This window comes from Argopecten irradians, chromosome 2 (genome assembly GCF_041381155.1).
Source record: "Argopecten irradians isolate NY chromosome 2, Ai_NY, whole genome shotgun sequence".
Lineage (NCBI taxonomy): Eukaryota > Metazoa > Mollusca > Bivalvia > Pectinida > Pectinidae > Argopecten > Argopecten irradians.
In genome coordinates this window covers 24,862,250-24,885,140 of record NC_091135.1, presented here as the reverse complement: position 1 = coordinate 24,885,140, position 22,891 = coordinate 24,862,250, and the positions used below count along the sequence as shown (strand labels likewise).

Below are 22,891 nucleotides of genomic sequence, written 5' to 3'. Positions count from 1 at the left end.
AACCATAATCCGGAGAGAGACAGAATGTTACGATGTATGAAATATATGATGGTGATGTTCAAAGCTCATAACAGCAGAAGTAAATATGCCCTACAAATCCTACGATTCCTATGCGACCAACAGGCTAGCTACAGTTTGAAAACAGAATATGAAAGTTTTTATGAACTATTTGTAAATACAAGAGGTGGAAAGGATACTCATATTCCTTCAAATGGAACATATAGTACACAGAACAAAACAATCCTGAAGGGACTTGGTCCCATGAACAGGGATAAGAACTTGATGGTGCGGTTCAAGGCAGTTGCTGCCTTAGACCAGATATCTCATAACTATGACAACGTAGCTGGCAGTTTTGTTAAAGAACGAGCAAATTTCCATAAGCAACGCGATTTCATATCAGATGAGAAGAAGATCATTCAAGACCTCACAGGAATCAGACCATTTGAAGTCCATTCTACAAGAAGTTACGAAGCACATAAACAGATTCAAGCACCAGTGGATGATATTGAGACATTACATTTGCAATCATGGATTGATTATCAGAAGTCTAGACTGAATGTTGAGTTTGGCAAGTGATTTATTGATTTCCAACATGAACTTACTTAAATGTACCCTGTATTACTTTCACAGATTCTGCAACAAATGTGGGTAACTTGTAATAGTTCTCGACACTATCTAATGGAACCATTTCATATATCTGTGATTCTTTCAATTAACATGTCATTAAGATGAAATCTAATTTCACCAGAAACATCGGCTTCAACATACTGTTTCAGAGCTTGCTTGACTAGAAAACGGACAACCTGATTTTGTCCTTTTACTTCAGTGTCAGAATCTTTGCTACAGAGATCACAACATTTATATTCTGCTGGTTCGAGTGGACAGCTTAAGTAACCACTTCGGTAAAGACTTCGGTTTGTTTCAAGTAATTCTTCATTTCTGCTGAGATTATTTGTGAGGACAGATCCATAGTATTCACATGTATTACAGACTCTGCTTCCCCGCCGATTCTACCTGCTCTTCCTATTTCCTGTATGTACTCTGCAAAGAAAACATCAAATGCTACCAGGTAACAAAAGTAATGTTTTGGAGTGTATTTTGTTAAAATCTTAACAAACCTACTTTTGCAAACATTTGTCCAAAGTTTGAAATGGGTGAGATGACTAGTACCCGAAGAAAAACCACTGACCTACAGTCACTACTTATTCACTGACTGGTATCAGCTGTGAAAAAAAATATCACCATGAAAATATGTATACATTTTTAAATTTCATTTATAAACTTACATTTCCTACCAACATATCAATTTTAGTCAGGTACTGGACAATCACACTGTTTTTGAACCTGGATCTCCAATGTACATATGGTTTCCTAAGCGAATTTTTGCTAGATCAATGGCTCTACTGCACAAAATCATTTTTGTGTATCCAATAGTGACAGGATGATCATGTTTATTTTCAACACTTAGTAAATATTCTTCATATAACTGTTTAAAATATTGTCATAAGGTGCAGTTTGAGTTTCGTCTTTTTTATAACCTGGCCTGGGTTTTAGAGCAAGTGAAATGTTTTTTACGCAAAAGAGGCGTGCAATTTATTAGTGTTCCTTTCATTTGCAAGTCTTTGCGGATTTGTTTCACAGATTTTGAGTTCACAGTATCATCACAGCAACCATGGCGCACGTGCATTTGTAGGCATATAATTAAATTACTATATAAAGCTAGGTGTTTGGGCTCTAGGTGACAGTCTAGCAGACACTTTCACGTAGCTGGCTGACTCGTCTCTCTCTCTACTCTAGCAGGTTAGTACTATGTACTATATGTAGGACACTAGTTAAATTTCGGCCCTATACCTCTAAGGTGATATTAAGAAACTGTGCTTTATATCTGAATACATGAGTTAAGTTGAAGCATTGTTTTGAATAGACAGTTTAAAAATCAGGTTTTTTTTTTGCGCTGATCAGGTAATCAAGTGAATTTATTTTATACAGTTTTGTGACCTAACAAAATCTTTGCGCACATCGTGCATACATCGTTCGCGCTTCGTGTGCATATCTATTCGGTGCGCGATCAGTACCACAAAGTTTAGCATTCCGTACAACACAGTTGTGCAATTGGGACGAAATCATTCCATAAACGGACCATGTTAACGAGTCTAATTGTACTGTGATTTAGTGATATTGAAATCAATGACTTATTTCTGTTCAAACATATATTTTCACACATATAATATTACATCATAATATTTGATTTTATATTTTGATTGATATATCTTTAATTTTGATTTATTCATTGTATTGTCAGTTTGTGCGATCAATGTATACATATTTTATAAATATATACTGAAATAAAGCAAAAGTTGTGTACATATATAAGAAGATTGTACAGGTAATAGAAGATTATTAACTAAAAGTATTGACATTTACATTAAAATCATGTTGAATGTCATATAATTAGTGTTGTTCAGAGGCATTATAATCATGCATGTATATATTTTAGTCAAAACGCATACGCATCAAATACAACATTTTCATCATTACATATCAAGGATTTATACATATAACTGCGTCCATGTAAATATTAATTTACTATTTTTCTTCAACCAGTAGATTTATTTTATACACTTCATATCATTATTACATGCAGACCATGTACATGTATAGTTGATGTGCTGGAGATATACCCAATGTAGTTAATACTAAAGTCTGTCACATACCGATATGCATAATCGGAGGCGATTAGATTAATGAAGCTAATTGCTGATAATCGATTAAAGATTTTATTAATCGTTAATCGTAACATGCATAGCCAGTGCATTGTAAGCTGACTAAACACGTTGACAGATCATGGATTTCTGAGTAAGCCATTCCGACTGGAGTTTCATCTCTTTTTGTACATGTTTTGAACTCAACAAAGCATATATGATGTGAGAAATACTTGTTAAATTACGTCTCTGTGGAAGTTAAAGTCATTAATCAATGAAAAAGTGGATGTCATGAGAAAGCTTGCAACACGCTGTTCGCCAATTTTCACTAGCGATCGACTCCATGTTGTTACGTCACGGAGGCCTAATCGCCGCCGGGACGCTCGGGAGCGGAAGGAGCAGTAATCTTGAACATTTAGATTTTACTATTGCATGTGTTTATCATATAAAAAGAATGTTTTTGTTCATATTCTAATTGAATATAAGAGTTGTTGATTTATTTTGTTTTTTTTGATCACGGAAATAAAAAAAGTTCATTGACGAAAATTTGGTCATGTTGCTCCGTGGTGATCCAGATTTGGTTGATTAGTCGTACGTGTGAAGGTCACGTCAAAACAGCGGGTTAGCAGACTTGATTTAAACGATGTTACGGAAGACAATACAGGAACGGAATTCAGAGCTTATTTGGGATAAAAATACGTTTGTTTTGTCAATAAATCTATCCTTATTTGTTGGTAGGCTTATATATTATATAAGGCATGTCCTCTGTCATATTATACGGTAGGTGTTATTATTAGTTGATAACAAAACATGGCGGACGTTTTCAGTAGTCAGTAGTGAAACAATATAGTTGCCTTCAATTCAAACGATTAATCGATAAGTAATCGATTACATGTGACCGAATAATCGAATACAAAAATTACTAATAGTTTTCAGCCCTACTGAAGTCTGTCACATACCGATATGCATGAACTGAACATTGTACATGTGGATACAGGTATACACTGTACCTGCATAAATGACTTGTGTACTGTAAACTCGGGGACCTATGGCCCTTTTCTCTATCCTACAACCTAAGGTTACACATTACCTGAGATGATGCTCAGTTAGGCGTCACAGGTAAGGATACATATTTTCTTTAACCACAGGGGGTCCATTATAGCGTTCCATTCAATTGACAGCATAACATCCTCTGTACCTGTAATATCTAATTAGTTTAGTAAAATATACCTGTTTACTTGGAGCCACGTGGTTTTGTTTCAAAAAATAATAAATTCATAGCTTCTTTTTTATTAAAATGCGCTTATTCTATTGATTTATTTCGAAATGAAGACAATGTATACACGTTGTATTGTATCTTGTTTAAGTTATCTTTTTAGAAGGGGTGTTTATTAATAATGTACTATAGATAGTTTTATACTAAGTCCCTATATGTTTGTGTATTCCAATCATGCTTTGAGACAAGACCTCTTGGACTCCCTTATATACCCAAGCCCCACCCGACCTATCTATATATTATGTATATTTCGCCACTCTGACACTAGTTTTGCCCTCTGGTCATGAATTGTTTTACCTGTAATTTAACTGGCATCCTGGCTAGGTAAAACAGATCTAGTATAGAAAAGGATTTGCTTACATTATATGTACCCGAATGAATGAACGTAAAACCAGATATTTAGATAATATACTATATAAATTTCTGGTTATTACATTGGTAGAATAAATGTACCTACATGTGCACTGTATCTTTCAAAAGATTTTGCGTATAGTTAAGTTTGAATGTTAAAGTGTAATATCTTAATGCGACCGACCACATCACAATATGTTTAATTAATGAAGCTGTCCTGCTTTCAAATACTTATATGAATTGTTTTAAGTTGTATATAATGAAATTTTAAAGCTGAATTATTGTTCAAGTTTACCATAGAAAAGTATCAAACAAAGCTTGAAGATGTTTATTAAATATACAGTAAATCAACATTGTAAAGGTCTGATTAGCCAGTGCAGTACTCTGTTTACCAGCCTCAAGTGCGTAAATTGTCAAATGAAAAAAACATAACGAAGTACAAGTTTATTATTTAACGGAGATCCTTCACGTATAGATATAATATCTAGGCGACTAAATTTAGGATCTTATCTTTTCTCTTCTTCCTAACTGACTTTATCTTTCCTAATGCCTCCCTTGGCATCGCCTCACTTTTCGCCTTGAGTCTAGCGTTCGCCCCTGTGAGGAAGGCTCTGGGTCCTGTCCCCTTGCCCAGACACACCAAAGTCTATAAAAGTGGGTTTCTGCCCCTGCTTAGCGCTCAGCATACAGGGAGTAGACCGACTGGTTCGCCCGTTTTCAGTATGGTGTCTTCGGCGGCATGTTTCAGTGATATACCGCAGTCTCCCAAAACACGCACCTCGCACAACATACACGCAACACACTGCATACATGGGGGCCGTCTTTACATGACCATAGTTGTTAATAGGACGTTAATTAATCAAACAAACTATCTCTTCGATACAGTAGCATTCAAACCCCATCATGGTTTTGCATGTTTACTCAATAAAATTGAATTCTTAAATTTATATCAACCACGATAGCTATCGCCCAGACACCGCTCCTAACGCACATCGTCCGCACACTGCACATGTGTAATGTTTTGATATCACACTTCTATAGGTAGTTGCTTCGTTTACGCATTAAAAGGAGATACGTATTACGTAGTGGACAACTGATCGGTGTAAACACTGTGATGTCCACCGATAAACACTGGAGGGTTCTAATGGGTAGCTCAAAAACCACTGCATGTCAACACTTGGGCTTCATAAGAATTAAAGAATGTAGAAAACAAACTTACTGGTATGTTAGTTTATACATGTATATATATACTATCTAATTTCTCAAAACAGCCCTTGTTTAATTTCCGATTGAAAAAAAATGTGTCTCAGGCCGCCATCGGAAATTTCAAAGGGCTACGATGGGCAAATGAATGGTATTTAGACATGGGCTCACAAACCGGTAAGTTTGTTTTCAAACAGACTTATCAAAGATAACTTATCTGTCCGTCGATTGACAGTATTCATTGTCACATCTTGTACAAATTCTCTTTATTACCAAAGGTCAAACGCCTGTGGATGAATAAGATCGGTATAATGACTAGTATTCATTCATGATTGCAGCTCATTTACACTCAACAGATTGCAATCTACTGTAGTGATTTTCATATGATGTAACTTCACACTACATACATGTATTTTAAAATATTTTATTCGGCATCAGCAATCATTACTTAATAGGACTTTAATAAATCAAACAAACAAACAAACTACTTCGTAAAAATAAATAATTCAATTACGGATACTACTTTTAAGGGACTATAAAGCGTTAGAGTGCACTTTTTCATATATAATGGAAGAAGAAACAAACTAGTTTTAATGGTAGTGCGAGATGTTGTTATTTCTGTGATATGCTAGATAAAGCCCCCTGTGATTAAATTATGTAAATTTTTAAACTGCCTCATATCCTCCATTAGTGCCTTATTAGGTTAATGATTATGTCTTATTTGTTATTAACTCAACGGTAGTTATTTATTACATTTGTTTAACTTACGTGAATCCGAATCGGGTATTGGTATAGCGTATATATTGCACCGGCTCAATCATATAGCTACATGTATATGATTTTGAATTTAAACGGCATCAACTAAAAAGTAAAAATGTCATGGTATTCGTCAATATATTTTTTGTTATTTAATGTGTCTGCAATCCTGAGAGAATTATAGGACCATATCCCCAAAGAATGCAATTTAATGCTTAAATATATATTTACACCAGCTGTAAGTGGATATCTCGGGGAATCTGATAGGCAATAATGGCGGCCATCTTAGAATCCAATACACAGTTTTATCATGAGGGAGTCAGTAGTAAAATGTATGTGACAAGACGCATAAAGACTCAATAAATTTCAGTTTATATTTTTTTTTTTTACAATTTTAGTTCAAACCTCCAAAGGGATAATGCCTGTTAGGATATATATGCCGATCCGGTATCCGAATAAACGAAATTGGCCCTGGTGTTTGTTTCTGGATGCATTGGTGATGTTAGAGTTTTTATTGTGTTGTTGTCGTCGTTAATGTATTGTTTCTGTTGTTTGTTTCATCATCGTTTTGGTTACTGCTGTTGATGGCGGTAATGGTTATTTAATTACAGCGTAAAACGATCACCTCCTGAACAACTCTTGGTTGATACTTCTAAACACTGATCAACTTACACCAGGACTTGTACAGGATGTCTCATGTTGTGGAAAACAAAGACGGTAAGGATGTACACCGATAACTAAGTGTGGTATTTAATGGTACTTTTATTGTATATATATATTTATTGCAAGCATACTAAGAGGAATCGTTTATTGCTCAAATTGTCTCATTTCGAGTTTGCATCAATTGAACGCCATAGAAATATATCCTAATAGCAGAGAAAATGTTCATGATTACCCCTGATAACCTCCCTGTATATTAAATTGTTCAAAGTGAATCAATTATCATATGTTTGTTTTTAATCGCCAGAATTCTGAATAAAAATGAAGACAATTTTAACAAAATTATGCATTTTCATCTCGCACACAAAATGCAATCACCTAAGAAATTTTCGTATAACATATACTTCCAAATTCCTTACAGTGTATTGATAATTAATTTTTTGTTGTTTGATGAAAACGAACCTTTTATATTTCAAATACCTAATAATTCAATTAACCGTATGATAATTTATATGTGCAGTAATTTTCATACACGAATCAAAGTCAAATAAGAGCTCAAAACAATTTTGGCTGTGCTGCTGAAAATCATAACATTAATGATCACAATGCACCATTGTGAAACCCTGCACACGGTGAAATCAGGCATTTTATTTCACATTTGCATGGTGATATCAGTAGATGTATAAGGTGAATTCTTCAGATATGTTTGTATCTAAATTATATATAAGGTGAATTCTTCAGATATGTTTGTATCTAAATTATATATAAGGTGAATTCTTCAGATATGTTTGTATCTAAATTCTCACACTGAATTCATTCTGTGTTGTTGCAAATGCGAATCTGCATATTTGTCCATGCCTTGGAATGATTTTCACATCTTAATTTATCAACCTGTTTTTAAATAGATCACTCTAAATGAATAGATTGGACTACTTTCACCACATGTACTAAACTGTGCTTCTAACATACATCCTAACTTCATTTCAACATTACTAAGAAAAAGGACGAAAAGAAAACGAAATACACCATGCAATTTTATCATAATGTAAGTAGGCGATGCTATCACATTGTTTCGTCTTCTGTAGGTTATTCCCATTTATAGTTGAGTTTGTTTAGTTTTACGTCCTAGATCGTAATATAGACTATTAGTATTATAACTAATAATCATTTAAAAATGGCCTCCTCTGTTTGCAATATATGCAATCTGGTGTCTATGAGTGAACATCTGTATGTTTTAGAAGACTTCAAATTTGTTAAGTATACAGCTATAAGACATAGTAACCACATCTAACCCGAAAACAAAATGACAACAGTCAAGGAAGTCGTTTCCTTTAATTTATTCTAAGCCCCAAGCAAGAACAGGGACTACCACTTCATAGACTATAACGTGTCTCGGCCATGGACTGAACCAGAGCTTCATATTCTTAACTCAGGGCCAAGAGCGTAGCGATTGCAAGAGAGACTTTACGAATAACGTAAGATCCCTCATTAATTCGCATTTGAAGACGATGCAATGACGGCAACAAGTATCACCACCCTATGTGCAGTACAGTTGAATATTAGTCCACTAGACCATATCTTAGAATCAGATCACAAAGATTTACCTTTGACCTCAGCTTCAGAAAGAAAACACAGCATGCCTAATATGTCTACTGATTAGAATAAAGTACTGGAACATCATATGATATATATTGGTTCTTTAGGCGAAGGGATTGCAACATTTTGGCATATACGACAGAGCCCTTTAGTTCGACAAATTGATGTTACTATTCCAGATCGGGTCATTAAAATCCTAAGCGGTCCACCCATTTCGGTGATTAAGCGCGACATGTCGTCACCATCAAAGGATTGCGATGATTCACCGCGATGGGCTAATTATGCCGATGTATAGCCGCGGTCCCGTTATCGCGGACTCCTGCGATCGCAACGGTCGGTAACGAGTGTCAGCAGGGGTCATCGCTAAAGGCTCAAAATTTACCTGTAATGTTGGTCGTCGGCAGCGGATATACGTTCATTGTTTATAACTGCTTCTTCGTTTTTTTAATGCTTTTTGATTTAAAAATTGATCTGAAATATTGTTTGTTATAATTTCAGTTAAAAAGTTCGTTTACTAGACTAGATAAATTTTAAAATAACATTTTGTATTCCATGTGCGTGTAGTAGTGTTATTTTACTACTTTTATTTTCTATGTGCTATATTTTAGTGCGCGTTCGCGTATGGTCTGTATAGCGATATTCGCGGGTTGTAGATACGCAATGCGACAAGATCGTTTGTGCGCGCGCGGAAAAGGCACGTGTGAGTGAGAGCGATGAGTTACGTGCGTGTGACGGAACGTGTATGTCAATCATATTTGTGTTCTAATTACATGGTATTGGTCTATTGTCTACGTCGAGTGAATGTTGGGTAGTTTATTTGGGGTATTGGTCACTTGGGGTTTTGATGACCAAGAGGCAACATCGATCTCTAGATGAACTGATTGCAGACTCCTTGGAAATTAGCCAAATAAATAATTGTAAGTTCTTGTATGTAGTTTAAATATTATTAGTATAATATAATATAATATCTATTTAATATATTTGATTATGGTAATCGTTTTATTTAAAAGTAACTTATCATTTTTTGGAATTTCGATAAATTTTAATATCGGGCATAATTATTCAGACAGAGAGTGATTTCGATGGTATTCGTATTGTTTTAAGTAATTGCAATCTGATTAAAATACAGATCCTTATTATCACTACGTTGGATAAGAGGATATGAGAACATCCCATAAGGGGTCACGTCAAAATGACCTTTTGAAATGGCCAATCGAATTTGCACTGCCAGAATCTTGACTGGGGAAGAAAAACTTTGAAAAATTACTTTCGTGTATGTAGTCATCTCGCCCGAAGTGCACAACAAAGCTTAATTGAATATATGTATATGAATGGGACGAAAAAAGGACAATTGATGTTGCAAGGGTGTAGAAAAACTGTATACTTTGCTCTGCAGTATACGTGGTTTAAAGGTCATCTGGACGTGACCCCTTATGGGATATTGTCAGATCCTCTATTGAACGGAGTGGTTATAAGGATCTGTGTTTTAATCAGATTGTCTCTTAACGGTTTGCTGAAATTCCTAAATAAAATGCTGACTTTAATACTTAGGAGTAATAACGCAATATGATCATCCATGTTCGTTACCTGTTCACATTTTAAAATGCATTTTATCGTTTGCTTCATGCGATATGCTAAATTGAATTATTGCAGTCAATTGACGCACATTTTGTGTATTAAATCTATAGCTCATAAATATCATATTTTTTAATTCAGTCGATAGCGTTCTTCTTTCATTAACCTCAATCCGATTTCCTTGTATGTGAATATGAACGAGGCTATAATACGGATTTATGCAAATATTACATTGCTATAAAAATATATTTATGCAAAGATGACATGGATATAAAATGGATTGATGTAAATATAACATGGATAAAATATGGATTTATGCAGATATGACAATATAATATGGATTTAGTAAATATAATATGGATAGAATGTGGATTTATGCAAGTATGTCATGAAATAATAATAATACTATAATATGGATTTATGCAGATATGATATGACTATAAAATATATTTATACAAATATGACATGGATATAAAATGGATTGATGTAAATATGACATGGATATGATATGGATTTATGTAGATATGATATGGATCTAATATGGATTTATGCAAATATGACGATATAATATGGATTTAGTAAATATGATATGGATATAATATGGATTTATGCAAGTATGTCATGGAATAATAATTAAAAAAATCAAACATATAATAGGAGCCGTTTTTATTTTACAGAGATGGCAGAGTGTGACCACACCAGTACTACGAAAACGGCAAATCCATCCCAGATGGTCAAATACATTTCTTACCATTAACAAATAAAATACAAGATTCTGAAAAGCTAAAATGTTTGTCTACTTAACTTCATTATACCTGATTAACAGGCCAATTCATATGTATAATTTACTCTTTGAATTTATCTTTAAAAATGGATATTATTATCATGGAGATTATTATAAATGGTACAACAACCCAAATTAATGGTCAGGATCACTACATCTTATCTTACAACAACCCAAATTAATTGTCAGGGTCACTACATATTATTATCTTAAAACAAACCAAATTAATGGTCAGGGTCACTACATATTATCTTACAACAACCCAAATTAATGGCCAGAATCACTACATGTTATCTTGCAACAACCCAAATTAATGGTCAGGATCATACTACATAATTTTCTTACAACAACCCAAATTAATGTCAGGTCACTACGATATTATCTTACAACAACACGAAATTAATGGACCAGGGTCATTTTTTATATCTACATCTTATCTTACAACAAACCAATAATAAATGACCAGATTCCACTACATGTTAGCTTACAACAACCCCCAAAAATAATTGTCAGGAATCACTACATATTAGTCCTTACAACAACCGAAATTAATGGCCAGGATCACTACGATATTATCTTACAAAACGAACCAAATTAATTGGTCAGGGTCACTACATAAAGAAATCCTTACACCACCCCAAATTATTGGCAAAGATCACTACATATTAATGGGTACAGGAACCCACATAAATGGTCAGATCACTACATGTTATCTTACAACAACCCAAAATTAATTGTCATGGATGCGACTACATATTTATCTTACAAATGACAACCCAAATTAATGGTCAGGATCACTACATCTTATCTTTACAACAAGACCAAATTTAATGGCCAGGATCACGTACATAATCTATCTTACAAACGACGCCAAATAAATGGGCCAGGGATCACTACATCTTATCTTAACAACAACCCAAATTAATGGCCAGGATCAGCTACATATTATCTTACAACAAACCCAAAGTAATGGGTCAGGAGATCACTACATATTATCTTACAACAATCCCAAATATAGTGTGGTCAGGATCACTAACAAAAGTTATCTTGACAACCAACCCAAATTAAATGGCCAGGATCACTACATATTATCTTACAACAACCCAAAATTAATAGTCGAATGATCACTACAATCATATCTGTACAAAACCCAAATTAAATGGTCAGGGTCACTACATATAAACTTACAAATCAACCCAAATTAATAGTTCAGGTTCACTGACCTATTATCTTACAAACAACCCAAAAAAATAGTCAGGATCACTACATCTTATCTTAACATAACAAACCAAATATATGTCGAGGATCACTACATATTATCCTTACAACAATCCAAATTGAATGGTCAGATCACTACATCTTATCATACAACAACACAAAATAATGGTCCGGAATCCACAACATATAATCTAACAACACCCCAAAATAATGGTCAGGATTCACAACATATTATCATACAAACAACCCAAATTACTGGCCAAGAGATCACAACAAAATATCCTTAACAACAACCCAAATTAATTGGCCAGGATCACTACATATTATCTTACAACAACCGCAAATTAATGCCAGGAACACTACAATATCTACAACAAACCAAATTAATGTCAGGATCACAACATCTTATGTACTAACAACACCCCAAATAATGGTCCAGGAACAAAACTACATCTTATCTTACAAACAAACCAAATTAATGTGTCAGGATCACTACATGATTATCTTACAACACCCAAATTAATGGTCAGGATCACTACATAATATCTTACAATCAACCCAAATTAATGGTCAGGATCACTACATATTATCTTACAAGCAACCAAATTAATGGCCGAGATCACTACATATTATTTTACAAACAACCCAAATAATGTCCGGATCTACAACATAATATCGTTAAGCATCAACCCAAATTAATGGTCAATGATCACTACATATTATCTTACACAATCCAAATTAAATGGCTGGCATAAATCACTACATAATTATCTTAACAACAACCCAAATTAATGGCCAGGATCGGCCACATACAAATTATCTTACAACAACCAAATTAATGGTCAGGATCACTACATACATACAACCACCCAAATTATCAGGATCACTAGCACACAATTATCTTAAACAACAACCAAATTAATGGCCAGGATCACTACATCTATTTATCTTACAACAAGCCCAAATTAATGGTCAGGCTCACTACATCTTATCTTACAACAACCCAAATTAATGGTCAGGGTCACTCATATGATCACAACAAACCCATATTAATCTTAACAAATCTTAACAACCAAATTAAATGGCCAGGATCACTACATCATATCTTACAACAACCCAAATTAATGTCCAGGATCACTACATATTATCTTACAACATCCCCAAAGCCAAATTAATATGTCATGGATCACTACATATTATCAAACAACAACCCAAATTAAAGGTTCATGGTCACTACATATTAATACTTAACAACAACGAAAATTAATTGTCAGGATCACTACATCTTATCTTACAAACAACCCAAATTAATGGTCAGGATCACTACATCTTATCTTAACAACAACCCAAATTTAATGGTCAGGATCACTACATCTTATCTTACAACAACCCAAATTAAATGGCCAGGATCACTACATATTTATCTTACAACAACCAAATTAATGTCCAGGATCACTACATCTTATCTTACAACAACCCAAATTAATGGTCTCACTACATATTATCTTACAAACAACCCAAATTAAAAAAATGGTCAGGATCACTACATATTATCTTAACAACAACTCCAAATTAATGGCAGGTTCACTACATCTTATCTTACAACAACCCAAATTAATGGTCAGGATCACTACATATTATCTTACAACAAACCAAATTAATGGTCAGGATCACTACATATTATCTTACAACAACCCAAATTAATGGCCAGGATCACTACATATTATCTTACAACAACCCAAATTAATGGCCAGGATCACTACATATTATCTTACAACAACCCAAATTAATGGTCAGGATCACTACATATTATCTTACAACAACCCAAATTAATGGTCAGGATCACTACATATTATCTTACAACAACCCAAATTAATGGTCAGGATCACTACATCTTATCTTACAACAACCCAAATTAATGGTCAGGATCACTACATCTTATCTTAACAACAACCCAAATTAAATGGTCAGGGATCACTACATCTTTATTCTTTACAACAACCCAAATTAATGGTCAGGATCCACTACATATACATCTTAACAACAACCCAAATTAATGGTCAGGATCACTACATATTATTCTTACACTATTTCCCCCCCAAATTAATGGACAGGATCACTACATATTATTAAAAAAACTACCAAAACAACCCAAATTAATGGAGAGGATCACTACATATTATCTTACAACACCCAAATTAATGGCCAGGATCACTACATTTATCTTACAACAACCCAAATTAATGGTCAGGAAATCACTACATATTATCTTACAACAGCCAAATTAATGGTCAGGACACTACAACGTTATCTTACAACAACCCAAAATTAATGGAGAGGATCACTACATATTATCTTACAACAACCCAAATTAATGGCCAGGGATCACTACATATTATCTTACAACAACCCCAAATTAATGGCCAGGATCACTACATAATTATCTTAACAACAACCCCAAATTAATGGTCAGGATCACTACATCATATCTTACAACAACCTCAAATTAATGGCCAGGATCACTACACATTATCTTACAACAACCCAAATTAATGTCCGAGGATCACTACATATATCTACAAACAACCCAAATTAATGGCTCTAGATCACTACATGTTAATCTTAACAACAACCCAAATAAGATGGTCCCAGGATCACTACATATATCTTACAACAAACCAAATTAATGGTCCAGGATCACTACATATTATCTTACCACAACCCAAATTAATGGTCAGGATCACTACATATTATCTAACAACAACCCAATTAATGGACAGGGATTCACTACAATCTTATCTATACCACAACCCAAATTAAATGGTCAGGATCACTACATATTATATCTTACAACAACCCAAATTAATGTGCCAGGATCACTACATATTATGCTAACAACAACTCAAGTTTAATGGGACAGGATCACTACATATTATATCTTAACAACAACACAAATTATGGTCAGGATCCACTAATGTTAGCTTACAACAACCCAAATTAATGGAGAATCACTACATATTATCTTACAACAAACCCAAATTAATGTCCAGGATCAGCTAACAAATTTATCTTACTACAACACCCCAAATTAATTGTCAGGATCCACTTACATTGTATCTTACAACAACCCAAATTAATGGTCAGGATCACTACAGATTAATCTTACAACAACTCAAATAATGTCAGGGATCACTACATATTATCCTTACAACAACCCAAATTAATGGCCAGGATCACACTAAATTCTTATCTTAACAACAACTCCAAATAATGGTCAGGTATCACTACATAATTATCTTGACAACAACCCAAATTAAATGGTCAGAATCACTACATCTATCTGACAACAAGCTCAAATTAATGGGTCAGGATCACTACATATTATCTAACAACAACGCAAATTAATGGTCAGGATCACTAACATATTATCTTTACACACAACCCAAATTAATGTCCAGGATCAATACATCTTATCTTACCAACAACCAAATTAATGGTCCAGGAATCTACTACATATTATCTTAACAACAACCCAAATTAATGGTCAGGATCACTACATCTTATCTTACAACAACTCAAATTAATGGCCAGGGTCACTACATCTTATCTTACAACAACCCAAATTAATGGGCCAGGATCACAACATTATTATCGTTAACAACACCAAATTAATGGTCTAGGATCCAGCTACATATTATCTAAACAACAACTCAAAATAAATCAGGTCTGGATCACCTACACTATTATCGTTAACATCAACATCAAATTTAATGTCAGGATCGCAACATATTATCTTTACTACAACCCAAATTAATGTTCCAGAATCACTAACATATTATCTTACAAACAAACCACAAATTAATGGTCCCATGAACACTACATATTATCTTACAACAACCCAAAAGTAATGGTCAGGACATACATATTATCTTAATGACAACTCAATTGAAGGTCAGATCACTACATATTATCTTACAACAACTGAAATTAATGGCCAGATCACTACATATTATCTTACAAACAACCCAAATTAATGGCCAGATCACGACATATCAACTTAACAACAACACCAAATTTAATGGTCAGGATCACTACATATTAACTACAACAACACCAAATTAATGGTCAGATCACTGCATCTTATCTTACAACAAACGCCAAATTAATGGCCAGGATCACTACATATTTATCTTTACCACCAACCAAATTAATGGCCAGGATCACGAACATCTTATCTTATAAACAAACAAATTAATGGCCTGGATCACTACATATTATCTTACAACAACCCAAATTAATGTCCAGATCAACTACTCATATCTACAACAAACCAAAAAAAAAAAGTTAATGGCCAGATCCACTACATTTTATCTTACAACAACCCAAATTAATGGTCAGGATCACTACATCTTCTCTTACAACAACCCAAATTAAATGTCAGGGGATCACTACATATCTATCTTACAACAAACCAAATTAATGGCCATGATCACACATATTATCTTTACAACAACCCAAATTAATGGTCAGATCACTAACTCTTATCTAACAACATAACAATTAAATGTCAGTATCACTACATATTATCTTACAAACAAACCCAAAATAATGTCAGGATTCACTACATCTTATCTACAACAACCCAAATTATGTCCAATCACTACATTTATCATAACAACAAATCAAATTAAATGGTCAGATCACTACACAAATTGATCCTTACAACAACCATTTAAATTAATGGCCAGGACACTACAATAATGTATAAACTACAACAGACCTTTGGCATTAATTTACAGACGTTAAGCCCTTTGTGTCAAGGGAATGGACTACATATTATCTACAACAAATCCATAAATTAATCGGACTCAGGATTACACTACATATTATCCTTACAACAGAAATGTTATCTCTTTAATCGAACTGAACTATCATTTATGACAACACATTCATCTATTACTTCAATGAAATATTGTCAGGTGAGTGCAGTGTTTATTTTCAATTTGACATTGTTATTTGCAAAATCGGAGCATGTGTATCTGAGACAAGATATGTTTAGAATGATACACGTGTGTCAAGTGTCCCGTGCTTTATATAGGGGGTTGGCCAGTGAAGGTTACTAAGCAGAGCAAAAGAAAAAATGGCTGCCACTTCCATTAGATACCACACTGTCATAACTAGGGGATGTCTCAGAAACAATTTTTGAAAAAAAAATATTTCGTTAATATTTTTTTTAATTTCAACTGCATGTTTTTTAACTTGCATTGTCAGCTTTAAGTATGATATTGATGTTGATTAAATAAAATTAATTGACAGAAATAAAACACGTACTTTATTGTTCTTTTATACAACTGGTTTTATTATTTCCTCGCCCTGAAGAATACAATGGGCTTTGTAAAAGATATATGTATAAAATTCAATATTAAGATTAAACGTTTTAAAGTATGATTCGAACTAATGACTTTTTATTGTTTATGATAGACTGCATTTAATGAAGAGGTTGTAAATAAGACGTCAAAATATGCAGTTTCCGCAATAGTAACCAACTAAAAATAAACATGAAACCCACGGGCTATAAAATGATTTCTGATACAGAAAAAACAAAGACGTATATTTCCATTTGCTCGGGAATGACACTATATAACCTTGCCAACCATACAGGGGATTTATGAGACCAGAATACTCCTATAACTCCCGTTGATGATGTAGAACATGTTTCGTGACGTCGTTCTGACAACTTTTGACGTCTAAAAGAAATCGACGTCTCAGCTGGCGTCACAGGTCTTCTAGAAATGGCGAGTTTTACACTCACGCTCCCAAACATTTTTTTATGAAGATGACTCAGACAACGACATATATGCGACCATTGTTTTCGAAACTTTTGACTGTTTACAACCAATTATCATATCCGTTGCTGTTTCGGATAGCACAGTACCTACTAGCGCAGTGGTTCCTCCGCTAACGGAAATATCTACTAACTGAATCGCCACAACTTCTATGAGGATATTGACAATCTGCTTTTGAGCCGACAAGCTCCAGCAACCAAAACAAGAGGCCCATGGGCCTTAACGGTCATCTGACTATTGGCACAATACAACATAGTCGTTTAAAGATTTAAGCCTTTTTGGCCCATGTTACCTTAAATGAAGACCAAGGTCATTCATTTTAACAAACTTGGTAGCCCTTCATCCCAGCATACTACAGGCCCAATATCAGTACCCTGGGCCTTCTGGTTCTTGAGAAGAAGTCGTTTAAGGATTTTAGCCTTTTTGACCCCTGTGACCTTGAATGAAGGTCAAGGTCATTCATTTCAACAAACTCGGTAGCCCTTCATTCCACAATCCAGGCCCAATATCAGTACCATGGGCCTTTCGGTTACCTTTGCTATGAGACAAGAAAAAGACGACACGACCATACGGGATTTTTGATACCGTAAAAATGACGTTATTCCGCTGAATGTGACGTTAGATTTTGCCGGGACTGAATGACGTTTCATTCACCGGTTCAAGTTCTGGGTCAAGTTAGAAAAAGTTCCGTCAGATATGGAACAAATTCACGTGATCGTACTGACGGATAAAGCATTTCGTATTGACGGATAAAGCACAATGTTAGTGAATTTTTGCTTGTGCTTAATCGTCTCGTCTCGATTGAAGTGTGACGAGACAGGAGTGATAAAATACATAAATCCTCTATATCGTCGGCCTTAGGTATCATGAGATTTACCCAAGCACACTACCCGTTTATAACTTGAACACGGGGACGTTTGTATAATCTCACGACAAAATGCCTCAAAGCTTGGAGGTCAGCGGAAAATCAGGTAGGTATATCCGTTTTAGAAACCTATAACTAGATAACTCATATATAGCAATTGTTTTGCACAAGTGACTAGATAATTTAGTTTTTTTGTGGATTGAATAATACCAATTAGCACGTGTACAAATTACAATGTACTAAAATCATAAAATGTATTCGGAATAAATCCTTCCGCGTGACATTTTCAAGACGATGGTATTATATTTTGCCATTTGATATCATGATTAATTTATTTCACTTGATAGAATGAAAAACAAACAAAGACATAGTCATTCAGATCCCCCGCCAATGGAGATATCAAAGCTGAAGTAAGTTTGATTGTGGAGTTTGTTTGTTTGTTTGATTTATTAACGTCCTATTAACAGCTATGGTCATGTAAGGACGGCCTCCCATTTATGCGGTGTGTTGCGTGTATGTTGTGCGAGGTGAGTGTACTGGGAGACTGCGGTATGTTCGTGTTGTGTCTTCTTGTATAGTGGAACTGTTGCCCTTTTTATAGTGCTATATCACTGAAGCATGCCGCCGAAGACACCAAGCGACACACCCCACCCGGTCAAATTATACTGACAACAGGCGAACTAGTCGCCCCACTCCCTGTATGCTGAGCGCTAAGCAGGAGCAGAAACTACCACTTTTATAGACTTTGGTGTGTCTCGGCCAGGGGACAGAACCCAGAGCCTTCCTCACAGGGGCGAGCGCTCAACTCAAGGCCAAAAGTGAGGCGGTGCCAAGGGAGGCATTAGGAAAGATAAAGTCAGTTAGGAAGAAGAGAAAAGATAAGATCCTAAATTTAGTCGCCTTTTACGATCATGCAATAGGGGCAGCAGGTACAATTCTAACGCCCTACACGCAGGGCCATGATTGTGGAGACTTATGTGTATGAAAAAAAAACACAGTAAAAAGGAAGTTGAGCTAAAAAAAGATGGAGTATAATTCAAGTAGAGCGGGGCTGCAATTTTTGAATCAGGTATACAGCCTTGACATTTATATTAGACTATATACACAATCTGATTGAAATACAGATCCTTGTAACCACTCCGTTCAATAGAGGATCTGAGAAAATCCGATTAAGGGTCATGTTCGGATGACCTTTATACCACGTGTAATTCTGATCAAATGCATTTTCTGCAGGTTGCTCTGTCAATGGACAACGCCATTTCGCCCCAACATACAAATGCGATTAGCTTTATTGTGCTCTTTGGGCGAGACGACTACGTACACGGATATTATTCTGAAAGATTTTCAAACTATTTCGTCCCCAGAAATTCACTGTCAAAATTTTGCCAGCAGCAATTTGATTGGCCATTTACAAAGGTCACCTGGACATGACCCCTAATGGGATTTTCTCAGATCCTCTTATCTAACGTAGTGATAATAAGGATCTGTACTTTAATCAGATGGACTATATACACAAAGATGGGTGGAGTTTTGCAAAGTAACATTTACCATTTACCATGATATTTTCAGCAATGTTTTCATGGTAACGGAAAAAGTGCAAAAAATGAAAACCTAAAAATAGCAAAAGGTACTACTAGACCATAAAAAGAATGTGTCTATGAAGTTTCGTGGAAATATCTCTGCTGGTTTTAGAGTTATGCTCCAGAAATGAACCTGCTACAAAAATATATTTTTCAGCAATGTTTCTATGGTTACAGAAAAAAGCACAAAAAGCGAAAACCTAAAATAGCAAAAGGCACTACTAGACCATAAGAACAATGTGTCTATGAAGTTTCATGGAAATATCTCTTCTGGTTTTAGAGTTTGCTCCGGAAACGATTCTTAGACAAAAATCTGCCATTTTCAGCAATGTTTCCATGGTTACAGAAAAAAGTACAAAAAGTGAAAACCTTAAAATAGCAAAAGGCACTACTAGACCATAAGACCAATGTGCCTATGGAGTTTCGTGCATATATCTCAACCGGTTTTCCAGTTATGCTGCGGAAACGAACTTGGTATAAAAATATGATATTTTCAGCAATGTTTCCATGGTTACGGAAAAAATGCAAAAAATGAAAACCTAAAAATAGCAAAAGGCACTACTAGACCATAAGACAAATGTGTGTATGAAGTTTCGTGGAAATATCTCTACTGGTTCTAGAGTTGTGCTCCGGAAACCATTCGTACGGACGGACGGACGGAACCCATTTGTATATCCCCACGAACTTCGTTGGGCGGGGATAAATAAAATAGTAAATCACTCTATAACGTAAACCGAATTAGCGATTACAACTGTATTATTTCAACTCCTGCAGGTGATTAAAGGAGTCTAAACATTGCTATTTCAATGATTGTATTTTGTTATGCCTCTTTATTGTTCTCATTATATTTAGTCTATTCAGATATACACATACAATTTACGTAGTTTTTTGGTGAATTTTAATTTAATTAATGACGTAACTCCAATAGCCAATAGCTAAGTAGTAATTTACCGTTCCTCAAAACAGACAACTATGCATGAAACGAGAGATATTGCAAACAGAGGCGACATAATGGCACTATTTCATGCTTTGTTAACTTTTTTACGAAACTGTGTGAAATACATATGAGAAAATTATTCAATCCCTTAAAAAACAGATCTAAAAATAACAGCATATACATATTGTTAATCTATAAATATCATGTGATTCTGGCTATTGATATAACATTTATCAAATTACACCTAACCACAAATCGTTTCAGATGATGAAGCTACTGCTGTTAAAGGATTTATAGAAGAAAAGGAGAAGGAGGATACCGCACCACGAGAAAAATGGAGCAGACAGTTAGACTTTATATTTGCATGCGTTGGGTTGTCAATAGGAATTGGCAATCTGTGGAGATTTCCGTATTTATGTTACAAAAACGGAGGCGGTATGTCCAATTTCTTATTAGTAACCGTAAATTTCTTTTGTTCAAATACTATGATAACTTTCTATACAAGCTTTTTAGGTCATCTGACCCGAAGGGTCATCGGGTCAGGATGACCTATATTAATCGTGATTCGTCAGTCGTCGTCGCCGTGCGTAGACTTTTTCCTTTAAAACGCTACTCCTCCTTAACCGCTGAGCGGATTTCATCCATATTTGGTGTGAAACATCATTGGGGAAGGACAATCATACATTATATAAATGAGCTTGGTCCAACCCCTAGGGGCTGAGGGGTGGGGCCCAAAAAGGACAAATTTTCTTAATTTTAGCTTTAAAATCCTACTTCTGTTTTATCCTTGGATAGATTTTATTCATATCTGGTATGAAACATCATTGGCGAAAAACAATCATTTTTTTATATAAATGAGCCTCTTCCGACCCCTAGTTTCAGAGGGGCGGGGCCCAAAAGGGCCAATTTTCTTAATTTAGCTTTAAAATCCTACTCCTCCTTCATCCTTGGATGGATTTCATCCATATTTGGTTTGAAACATTAATGGGGAAGGACAGTCTTATTTGATATAAATGAACCTGCTCTGACCCCCAAGAGCTGAGGGGTGCGGCCCCAAAAGGGAAATTTTTCTTAATTTTAGCTTTAAAATCCTACTCCTCCTTCATCCTTGGATGGATTTCATCCATATTTAGTGTGAAACACCATTGGGGAAGGACAATTATTTTTTTTACATAAATGAGATATGTCCGACCCCTAGGGGCAAAGGGGCGGGGCCTCAAAACATAGAAATATGTTTTACATATACATGAGTTTGATGAAATGAACCTAACAAATGATGAAGGCATTATCAAGATAATCTGGCTTTGGAGAGTACCTATTTTGAATAGCGTCTTGAACCATGACAAATAGCTATTCAGAGTGGAAATGGTACGTTACTTTAAAATTGCATGGTCTATAACTTTCTTTTATTTGTCATAGAAGAAAACTATTTAAAGTTATCCACCTCTACGTTTTAAACTTTCCATATTTACCGACTTCACAAGTTATCTAAAATGTCAGTATACATGTATATATCAATATATTACGTTTTTGTCCTGAACA

General features: G+C 34.8%; 1 long non-coding RNA gene across 1 annotated transcript; it reads left to right on the top strand.

The window, feature by feature from the left end:
• The first annotated feature begins 1,065 nt into the window (after positions 1-1,065).
• On the top strand, positions 1,066-21,779 carry LOC138314902 (uncharacterized). Its single transcript, XR_011207433.1, has 3 exons — positions 1,066-1,800; positions 6,900-7,005; positions 21,614-21,779. It is a non-coding gene; the product is annotated as an uncharacterized lncRNA (long non-coding RNA).
• Positions 21,780-22,891: the final 1,112 nt, after the last annotated feature.